Consider the following 12,316-nt stretch of genomic DNA (forward strand, 5'->3'; position numbering starts at 1 on the left):
AATAATGTATCTAAACATTTATGTAACTTGTGATCCTGGAATTAAGTTTGGCTTCAGAGATGGGATCCAGAGAAAACTCTGCCTTTCTTATTGCTATTTGATTTATAGGTTAGATGTGTAATGCTGTCTTATATTCCTACTTTATTTTTTTGAGTATAGGTTATTTGCAGTGCAATGTTAGAATTGATTATATAGTGAAGTAGTTTTCTATAAAAAAAAAAAGATTAGTCTCTAGGTATTCCCAGCCTACTGTACAACCTTATTTGTATTTCACCTTGTTTATTTGAGTGATCAAATAGGATGATGATCCAGTGCTATCCTTCTTTATTTTTGTTCCTACTGAAATCCACTTTTCCACCAATTTCCCTTCTTTTATTGTGGTCATAGTCTGACCCTAAAATGATCTAGTGAGCTAAAGAAAAAGCCACGTTGTTTGTTTGCTTGTTTTATTTCTCTCAGAATTAACCAAGAGAAGATAAACAGGCATAAAATTTATCAGTTCTTAGCCCTTGAAGTGAATTGGTTTAAATAGAAGTAAAACTGAATGTGTGATTTAGTGAGCTAATGAAAAAGCCACGTTGTTTGTTTGCTTGTTTTTGTTTTCTGAATCCAATTTTAAACTTTCTTTCCCCTTTAACTCTTCTCCCTCAGAGAGATACTCATGGTTACTTTTGAAGCTTCCCTCAGGACTAATTTTTATAGGAAGATTATCAACTTTTAGTGTTTCATCATTAGATACTGTTTACTGTCTTCACCATGTTTTTCATAATTTTAAGAATAAATGGTTATAATCATGTTAATAAAACTCTAATTTGTACAAAGTGATTCATTCTTCTGCCTATTTTATCATGTTGAGGTTTTTAAATTCCTGTTTTATATTTTAGTACATTGGGGTTTTTAAATTCAGAAATAAATATTAGATGTTGGCTAAAAACAAATTTTGATATGCTACTAGTAAAATAGTTAACTCAATGTAAACTTTAACAAAATTACAAATACTTTTGTAAAAATCATGTGAAAAAATTAATTTAGATTTCATTATATTGTATTGACTGTACATTCCATTACAGAAAGTTCAAAATTGATTCGATTTTCATTAACATCACTAAATAGAAAATTTTGTTATTTTAGTTTTCATAAAATTTGAAGGGCCTGGTATACAAAAATAATACTGAAAAAACTACAGAGTACTTGGATGGAGTTATGAAACACTCGCTTTTGATTTACATGGGTTAAACTATATAAGCTGCTGTTTTCCCCCCTTTTTGGCCCAATTCAATGCTATAAGAGAAAAAGAATGATTTTTTTTTGCAGTAATGTAAAACTGTATTTGGCACCTGAGCCCTATTAATACTGTATGTCATATACATAGTTGTATAGAAGGGGCTATACAAAATCATGTAGGTTGAATTTAATATTTATTTAACAACTTTTCAAAGGAAATCTTTGTGTGCACCATACATGGGTCCTAAATTTACCATATAGATACTAAATTTAAGTCTGATTCTAAGGTATTTTTCTAGAATAGTAGACTTGTGCACATGAGCTCCAGAAAAGTCAAGTAGTGAAGAGGCACAGATTTTTATTTAGTATATTAGTTTTACATCCCTTCTCTGAGCATGGAAAAGTCACTTAAGCAGCTCTCCAGTTAGCTGTGGCTATCCCTCTTTTTACCAAATGCACCAGAAATAGCCTCACAGTGTAGATGTAGAGGTAGTTAAATTTCTGGCCATTAGAAATATCCACACAGAACCATTTAGTGAAGAGATTTTATGAGGTAGACAAGAAATATAAAGTGTTTTTAGAAGAAATAATAGACATATTCAGCTTTCTTGGGAAATATGGATTTGAAACAGGACATGTTTGAGGCAGTCAGAGGAAAAGAGCACTGCATTTTACCCTTAGATCTTTCTACCCTTGAGTCTTGGTTTCTGTACTTTTAAATGCCTGCTTACTTGTGCAGAATAAAAATACACACATAAAAAGAAGAAAAAAGCATCATAATGTGAAAGATACTTTCAATTTTTAGAAATTTTATAAAAGTCATGACCAAGGTACACTTGATCTTAGCCAAAAGGCCGAGAAGCAATCATGATCAAGGTAAAGCATCAGAGAAAATAAAGGATTTAAGTCTAAGGTAGTATAGACAGGGCAAAAAGAAGTTTATTTGATGAGTTTGTTCCCTCCCTTTCTTTTCCTTTAGTGCAAAGAAATGCTTTCTATATTTGCTATTGTACCAGGTATAAAAGCCAAATATAGCATAATTTTTCTTTCTTTCTTTCTTTCTTTCTTTCTTTCTTTTTTTTTACTACAAAGAAATGATGATTTATTCTAGATTCAGATTTTTCTCCCTCTTGATACCAGGGTGATTGTGACAAGTTATTTAAGTCCACTGTACCTTAGTATATTTATCTGTGAAATGACATAATGATACCTACTTCATAGGGTTGTTTTGAGTATTAAATGAAACAATATACATAAAGTGCTTAGATCAGTGTCTGGTACATAGTGCTATGTGAGTGTTGGTTTTAAAACTGTTTCTCAAAATTTGTTAGATCTATATGTAACAATTACATAAATGTAAATGAAATGAGTACATTTGCAGATATACTATATTTTAAGTGTAATGACTGAGAATTATTTGCTCAATTAGTCTTACTTAATATACTTTAATTTCTTTAGATCTATAAAGGACATAAATAAAATCAATTTTTCTTCCCATACAATTGCTCACTTCTTTTTGGGGGGGAAGCAAAAACTTCTTGCTATTCAACTTTGATATAAAAGTTTTTGTATCTGCCTGATATGATGTTTTATACATAATGTGAGCTGTATATGTGTTTGCTGAATATAATCAAATTGGGGAATAATGATTATATTTACTAGGGTAATTGGATTTGGAGATTAAGGAAGGAAAACTTTAAAATTGACTTAAGATGATGAAGTTTGATGTAGATGATAGTAATATTGATGGTAGTAAGACATTTGTCCGAGTTTATGCATTGTTGTCCCTATGGTGATTCTACTTAGAAAAGAATTTCATTTAAGATCAAAGGTAATGAATACTTTTATGTGATCTTAGAGAAGTTACTTTACCTCTCTGGGTTTCAATTTTTTATCTCTAAAATTATGATAATTTTACACATATCTTGTACAGTTTTAGTGAAGGTGAAATATAATAATAGCTATTAAATATTTCACTTATTGATACTAAATGGAAGCTGCTTATTATTAATATTACCACTGTTATCAACAAATATCTAATAATTTAATGTACATTTTTATGGCTATATTTCCTGATATGTTTGATCTTTTAAGTCAATGGACATTTCAAGGGACTGTGTTGTCTTAGTTTCTCTGCCCTCTTAGCAATGTTACCATTAATCTAGATCAAGCTCTAAAGAAAGAGGAGTTTTCTGTTGTTATTCTTTTCTAAAATATCAAGTTTTTCATTCCTTCATTTAAAAGGTAACCTTCAGTTTGCTGGTAGTAAAGTACTCAGGGATTATATTTATAGGTGCCATCAGGGATCAGGAATTGACATTCATTTTCTTTTTGTGATAAGGTTTGCAGATTAAAAGTCATTTATATTTTTGCTCTTTCTTCCCTGTGCATTTTGCAGTATTATAGAGTTTTCAAAGATGAAAGGATGTTAGTTATCTGTTTATACTCAGTCCCTTTATATCATAGATGAGGAAACCAAGACTTGGAGAGTTTGAGATTTGTGCTAGTTCCACAGAATACATGAGATCTGGATAGCTGTATGACTATTTAATGACAGCCTCTGACTTAGAAGTCAGACACTGAATATTATGCTAGTGTATTTTAATCTTTTTACCTTAGTAGCTCCCAAGTCAAAGAACTGGCCTAAATATTCTGCCATATTCTGAAGGAGTGGGAGAGGAGAAAGGTGAAAAAAAGAAGAGGATCTGCTGCTGGTGAAAGAGGATATGGGGAATGATATGATAGAAAAATTTTCCTAACAAGTATAGTGTATTGTGGGGTAAAATAAAATTTAAAGACTAAGCGTTAAAATTGACCCAGCTGATTGATGGAGAATCAATGTCTATTTCTGGTATTCCTAATTCTTCCCTTTTTGGCTCTGACCAAGTTATTTCTGTTTAGCCAAATGCCCCACCCCCACCCCATGCCTATCCATTGATAGAAATATCATGGATACTAATTATTTCACTACAATTCTGGACTTATGCCTGTTAGCGAAGAAGGAGAAATTGCCAGTGACATGGTAATGAATTGGCTTTAAAATACTTCATTTAGCTGATGTATATGACTCAGCACAAAAGGATTTTAAATAAGTAGATATATTTTGAGGCCTTTCATTTTAATACTTGCTGTGACTTCTGCTACCTTCAGCAATGAAAGGATGCCAGGGTTCAGCTTATTTAGACAGCACCAGCCACGTTCGCTTCACAGAACATTTATCAGGAACACACATGGACGGCAACCTGATAGACCAGATCAGGTAGAAAATGAAAATGTGAGGTTAGAAAGACTTTGGAGTTGATCCAGTATTCTAAATTTTGTATATAAAGCCATGCATTGGGAACTTGGGATGAAGAAAACTATATTCTTACTTTAGTTTTTATTTTTTGTTTTCAGATTCTGTGGAAACTAAAATTAAGTGTGTAAGGTTATCTGGATGAGATGAATGTTGTTTGTCTTGCAGTTCCTGGACATTTCTGCCACATGTGGCTAAAGGGAACTTTAATTTTGCTTAGTGCTCCTTCCTTTCTTAGCAGTTATTCAATATCTTTTCATCATGTGCAAGAGCTTTGCCAAGAGCCACTCCATAGTTTGTAGATAGAGAGCTAGATACGGGATAATAGAGCCTTGGCTTCCTTCATATGCTATCTATAAAACATACAGAGGTCATTCTGACCTCAGAAGGATTATACTGGCTGGAATTTTGGATTGACCAGTTGAGTAGTTCATTTACATTTGACAGCAGAGGCCATCGGAATTTCTAGGGCAGAAGGAATATGTTTTCATCTCCCATTGGAGCACAGTAGTATGAGAATCTCCCTTACAAATAAGGATATTAATAAGTGTCTGCTTTAAAGAAATTTTTGCTTCCCCAATTTTAAGATTCTGAGATTATTAAATGTATTCAGTTTTTGAAATATTAAAGGTAAAGAAATACATACATATTTTGGAATTCAGGAAATATGCTTAGAAAAAAAGTCATATTTACCTAAGGAGTTACACTTTAAAGCTTAAATTCTTCTAAGACAGCAATGGAAGAGCTATTATATGTAGCGAATAATGAATTACCAAAATAATGTCATTGGTATTTGAGGCGGGGGAGAGAGTACTTTGAGTTGTCAGAAAAGAGTTACTAGATAAGACAGTGGACATTTGGGTGAATAGAGGGGAAAGAAAGACAACTTTCTGAAAAGGTACAATAAGAGGGACTCAAAGACAAAGGCCTCCAGTGACTAACCTCAGTATAGAGTAAGTCAACTCATTCTGTCCATCAATGTTATGAGATTGGTAGCCTTTCTCTAAAAGAAATTGGCCTATCCTTCAGGGAGTAGGTAGCTAATTAAAAATAGACTTTTATTCAGGGAATGAATGAATGAAGCATGGATGCAAAATAAAAGAATGACAAATTATAGGACAATGCAGAAAGGTTAATTACATAAATCCATTTGTGTTGAACTAAACTTAGATTAGGATGATGGGAGCCAGATTATAAAGGAATAGAAAGCAGAAAAATTTCACAAAGTAGGAAAATGAAAGTTGCCCCCCACACACACACATACTAGGTGACTGGGAAAGATATAAAATCATTTAGATTCACTACTCCCACAGAAAGAGGATACCTGAATTAAACTTCCATTTTTTTTAAGACTGTGGCAAGTTAGTTATGGTAATTTAAACAAATATCAGATTATTTGATTTTGATAAATAAAATTTATTTACAAGTGGGAAAATCTAATCATATGAATAAAAATTGCTTTTATTGTCCCTTATTTGTCAGTATTCACAGGTAATTAAGCTTAGGATACCTTTAATATAGCATAGGTATTTTCTCCAGATTGTTTATTTGCTAATGTTTTATTTTTGAAGGGGAATAAGGTATAGTTTTTGTAGCTACTAGGAGTTCAAATGGAATAAATAGAAAGGACACACAAATTTTGAAATAGTATTTTATGCCTCTTGATCTCAGGTACAAAACACGAGATGAAGCAGTTAAATAGCAAAGCAAGACAGAAGGGACAGAGACTTAAAGTAAGTGTTTTCTATGTTCCCATTAATCTCTGTTTTGTTACGTAACTGCTCCTTCAGAATGTTCTGAATGTGAAGAAAACTATGGGTAATAAAAGGGTGTATTTTAAAGTTAGGTTTAAATAAACCCATGAGAGTACGTATTTGTTACTCTTGGTGGTATTCAAAACAGCACCTACCTGTAAACTGTAATCTCTGTAATCTGTATGTTAGCATTTCCATCTCCTTGAATATTACCATATCTATGTGTTGAGAACCTTCAAACTTTTCTCCTCTAGTTATCTTGAGATATGTTAATTGACTATACTTGTCTTATTATTCTACAGACCATTATTTTGGTACCAGTTGCCACAATCTCATGTTTAACACAGTTCTCTTTTGAGGCCAGGGCCTTCTATATGTCATTTTCTTCTCAACCTCTTTCCAACAAAGTATTAAGACTTGTAGTTTCAACTAGTTTAAAATATGAGAGAATTATAAAATTCTGAGGTATCTTTCAGTATGTAGAAACCAAATAAAAAATGTTTTAAAAATTCTTGTCATTGGCAAGTACATGCATAGGGCTTTACCCCTCAAATTAAGCAAATTATACAAGTTTTGGGCAAATTTAATTAATTATACAGATCAATGTGCCAAGCAAAGCGGTTAAAGGAAAATGGATAAATGACTAAATACATCTTATTCAAATGACTAAAAATTAAAGATAAAAGGATAGTTTTAAAGACTGCCAGTTGTAAAAACACATGTTATATACAACAATAAAAATGAGACTATTCATCAGAAATTATCCAAGCTAGAAACAATAGAATGAAATATTTAAAGTGCTGAAAGAAAAAAAAAACTTTGTCAGACCAGAATTTTATATTTCATGGAACTATATGAAGAAGAAATAAAGGCTTTCAGACGAAATTAAACAAAGATAATTCATTATCTCCAGATCTGACATTTCTTCAAAAAGAAGGAACCAGTGTCAAAAATCTGGATCCACACAAAGAAATGAAACATAAAAGAAATTTTCCCCTTATTTTAATTCTTCTAAAAGATCATTGGTTGTTTAAAACAAAAATAGGTGTTGTGTTTTGGGTTTACAATACATGTAATGGTGAAATATATAAAAAATAGAACAACAGATTGGAGGGAAGAATTGGGAGGATACAGTTATAAAGTTCTAATATTGCATCTACTGGGAAGGCTAAGGCAGGAGCCTAAAAGTTTAAGGCCTGTGTGGGCAACACAGTGAGATTCTTTCTAAAAAACAAACAAAAAACCCCTTGGCTGTTGTGATACAGGTATGCAATGCATACATAATTTAAAGGAAAGGGGAAAAACTGAAGGAAAAAGCATTTAAGTTATTTCAAACTAAATAAACAGTTAGTGGGAAAACTTTTATTCATCATTAGATGTGAGGCTGGTATATGCATATATCACTCATTAAGATAAGAAAATTTCTCTGTAATTCTGTTGAACTAAAATGGTTTGCTTTCTACTTAAAAATGCTAGTGTCACCACAGGTGGTGGTAAGTGCCTTTAATCCCAGGAACTCTGCAGGCTGAGGCAAGAAGATCAAGTTTGAGGCCAGCCTGGGCAACTTAGCAAGTCACACCTCAAGTTTTTAAAAAATAAAAATAAAAAGGGCTGTTGTTTACTGGTACAGTACCCCTGGATTTTCCCCAGTGCTGTAAAAATAAAACAAAACTAATATTATATAACATAAAAATACGAGTGTCCAATTGCATCAAATATTTTTTTGCTCTCCTTAAGATAATTATACTTTCTTTAATTTGAATATAATGATTTACATTTATATATGCTGAATTTCAAATCAGCCTTGGATACCTGAGATAAATCCTACTTATATTTTAAGAATGTATTCTGAGAAGTCAAAAGTCTAATGTTTTCTCTAATATGCAGAAGTTATGGCAAAACAAGAGAATTTAGAAAAGGGGGGACACCAGAAAATGGAAGGGATATCATTGTAATAGAGAAGAGACGTTTAGGGGAAGTGTAGAGAGATGGGAAAGGGGAAGAACAGAAGAATGAGGTTGACCAAATTATGCTGAATGCATGTTTATTTTTCTGCTTAATGGACTCAAGAGCAATTTCATTTGGAATTGAATATATTTAGATATTATTTGATGGTACCTTTTGCTCTTCTGTGAATTCAGAATTGTTGTGTTGAGCTTGGGCCTCTTTTTTTAGATGTCTTGCTAATCTGTAAGAAGAAAACTTTTATTTTAGAACTGAAAGCAAACTATCTCAACTGCAACAAAGTAAAACAAATTAAGTCTCTTAAAAACAATAAAGTGCATAATACTTTGCTATGTTTTTGAAATAATTCCACATTTTCAAGGCGAATCTACATTACCCTGAGAATCAAACTTTTTACAAAAAAAAAAGTTTGTACAAAATAATGATGAAATAAGATACTTTTTTTTAATTAATTTTTATTGTAGGTTGTTCAAAACATTACATAGTTCTTGATATATCATATTTCACACTTTGATTCAAGTGGGATATGCGCTCCCATTTTTACCCCATATACAGATTGCAGAATCACATCATTTGCACAACAATTGATTTACATATTGATACTTTTTATACCATTTCACTGGGACAAATTTCAGAATCTTAGAGCTGCAAAGAATCTCAAAAAGCACATAATTCAACTTTCTTTACTATGCACTAATTTCTTCTATAAACAACCAACAAATAGTTGTCCAGATTCTACTTTAACACTTCCAGTGAGCACCAATAATAGTATCAACCATAGATACATTATCATTCTATCATTATTAACTTCCCAATAAGATTTGCCCAAATCCAAATTACAGCCATGACAATAACTCCATCAAAATATGCTTTTGAAACATTTTTTAATGGAAAATAAAGAAAAGCCGTCTACCAATCAAAAACAGAAAATACTGCTTGCCCAGTTATCATCATATCTAAAAATGGCAGGTAGGCCTTGAGTGAGTTTTCCAGGATGAATTTATGATGCTAGTCCAAGCTCAATGGTGAAGATCCAAAGCTATTTCTGAGACAGCAAAAGGCAAAGACTTACTCTTATGAAGAAAGAGAGGGAAAAAAGACCAATTTTAGACACAGTATTTGATTAGACATGTTTCTAAACAAGTTATAAAAATGGTCAATAAACACATGAAAAGATATTTAGTATCATTAGACATCAGGGAAATGCATATCAGAATCATAAAATAATTACTTAGCACCCATGCAGATGGATATAATTTAAAGAGATGAAGAAAATAATAGGCGTAGGGAGAGTACGAAAAAAAACTGGAACCCCCAAGCATTGCTGATAGGAATGTAAATTGGTGCCAGCCGTTGTGGAAAAGTTTAATATAGTTAAATACAGAGGAACTGTATGCTCCATCAAACTCCTAGATGGATATATCCAAAAGAACTAAAAATAAATGTTCACACAAAGCACATGAACACAAATGTTTACAGCATCATTATTTGTAATAATCAATAAGTCATAAAACCAAAATGTCCATCAACAAAACGTGGTACATATATTCAGTAGAATATTATTCAGTCATAAATAGGAATGAAACTCAGATAATATGCTAGCTACAGTTATGAATGAACTTCAAAAGATTATGCTATATAAAAAGAAGTCAGATGTAAATGGTCATGTTATATGATTCCATTTACATGAAATGTCCAGGAAAGGTAAATTCATAGAGAAAGAAAGCAGATGAGTGGTTTCCAGGATATGGAGAAATTTAGAATGACTGATAACAGGTATGAAGTTTCTTCTTGGAGTGGGAGAAATTTTTAGGAATTACAATAGTGATGGTTATAACACGTTGTGAATACATTAAAGACCACTTCACTGTACACGTTAAAATAGTGAGTTTTATGGTATGTGCTAAAAAAATGCAAAAAAAAAAGCTAGCAAAAGATTTTGAAAATAAGATTGCTATTCTGGTTGAGGTCTGGGAGTAGGAATGACAGCAAGTGCTAGGTAGAAAAGGCAATTAAAGAAGAAGTTCATCACAGTTCCAAAAAAAACAAGTACTAGATAGGAGTTCTATTCTATGCAATCATATCCTTAAAGATCAAGTAGAATTCTCAATGGCCTCTATCCTCTTTATGAAAAGTCTGCATCCTTTATCATTAAGCAAGAAATTCTTACAAGAAATCTTAACATTTGCTAAGATAGCTCCACCATGTTACTCAGTCAAATTTTCATCCATTTACTTACTTGCTTCCAAAGCTGGAAACCACACAATATATTTTCCTAAAATGTCATTCATTGACTCATAGTCTCACATTTTATGAATTCTTATGCAGGAGAAGGTACAAATAAATATGGCCCATTGTCCTTTTTCTGTATTTGCTTTCTTTTTTTTAACTCTTGCTGACCTATGTGGACTCTTACAGGAATTCATGGTCTATACACCCTTAGCAATGTCAACTATATATCCCTGAGTTCAGGGAAGTTATAGTGTAATAGTTTCTTTATTTGAATATTTCTACATATAATTTGCTAAGAGTGGCTATCAACCTAAGCAGGATTCTTTTTTTTTCTTTAAATAGTTTTTGTTTTGTTATTTTTTTAGTTATAGTTGGAACCAATACCTTTTGTTTTATGTATTTATTTTATGTGGTGCTGAGGATGGAACCCAGTGCCTTGCATGTGCTAGGCAAGCACTCTACCAATAAGCCCAAGCTCCAGCCCCAGCCCCTAAGCAGGATTCTTGTCAGGAAAAAAAAGTATAGCTTTCAACTCCGGTTTAAATACTAATAATCAGGGCTGGAGTTGTGGCTCAGTGGTAGAGTGCTCGCCTAGCATGCACAAGGCACTGGGTTCGATCCTCAGCACCACATAAATGTAAAATAAAGATATTGTGTTCATCTAAAACTTAAGAATAAATATTTTAAAATAAATAAATAAATACTAATAATCAGAATAAAGGAGACTAAATTAAAATAATCCTGTTTTCAAAAATTAGGCAACAGATTGGGAGGAAATATTGTAAAAATAAAGAACTTTTATCTGTAGTACATAAAGAACACCTACAACTCAATAGGTAAGAGATGATTCAATTTAAAAATAGGTAAAAGATTTGAACAGACATTTCACAAACAAGATTTACAGAGGGAAAAATAAGCATATGAAAAGACATTCAACATTATTAGTCATTAGAAAAATGTAAATTAAACCTATAGTTAAGTATACTGATAATGGCTACAATCAAAAAGACAATAATAAATGCTGCTATACAGAGAAACAGAAAACTCCTTCATACTGCTGGTAGAGATATAAAATGGTACACCCAATTTGGAAAATTTGACAGCTACTGTAAAAAGTTACCTACTTAACATATGACTCAGCAATTCTACTTATAGGTATCTATTCAAGAGAAATGAAGAATATGTCCACATAAAATATCACACATGATTGTTCAGTGCAGTTTTATTAATAATAGCCAAAATTCAAATATCAACCAACTAATGAGTGAATAGGCACATAAAACATGAGACAGCCATACAATGTAATACTGTAAATTCACCAATAAAAAGGAATAAAATCATAATACATGCTATGACATGGAAATATGCTAACTGAAAGAAACTATATGCACAAGATCACTTATTAGATGCTTCAAATCATATGAAATGTCTAGAAAAAACAAATCTATAGAGAGAAAATATAGATAGTGGGAGTGGTTGCAAATGGGCACAAGGAATATTTTGAATGTGATGAAAATGTTCTAAAATTTGATTGTGGTGATGACTGCATGACTTTTACTTTTAAAAATCAACAAATTATACATGTAAAACTAATGAACTTCATGGTATATAAAGCATACCTGAGTTGTTTAAAGAAAAAACTTTTTAAAGCCTCAGCAAAACGCCCCCCAACCTTCAAAATCTAAATCCACAAAAGATTGTATCATTTTAAGACAAAGTGAGACCTGATTTTGTCTACTGTGAGAAAATCTACATGTTCTGGATTTTAGATGAGCAAATATAAGAGTCAACATTCTACTGGTAAAGGTGGGAAACTTATCAAACATTCTTCTCTAGAGACTCCTCT

At 32.0% G+C, this 12,316-nt stretch overlaps 1 pseudogene; it reads right to left on the reverse strand.

The window, feature by feature from the left end:
• Positions 1 to 1,940: 1,940 nt before the first annotated feature.
• LOC143640291 (U2 spliceosomal RNA) lies at positions 1,941 to 2,090 on the reverse strand (annotated as a pseudogene).
• Between the last annotated feature and the right edge of the window lie 10,226 nt (positions 2,091 to 12,316).

This window comes from Callospermophilus lateralis, unplaced genomic scaffold (genome assembly GCF_048772815.1).
Source record: "Callospermophilus lateralis isolate mCalLat2 unplaced genomic scaffold, mCalLat2.hap1 Scaffold_1661, whole genome shotgun sequence".
Lineage (NCBI taxonomy): Eukaryota > Metazoa > Chordata > Mammalia > Rodentia > Sciuridae > Callospermophilus > Callospermophilus lateralis.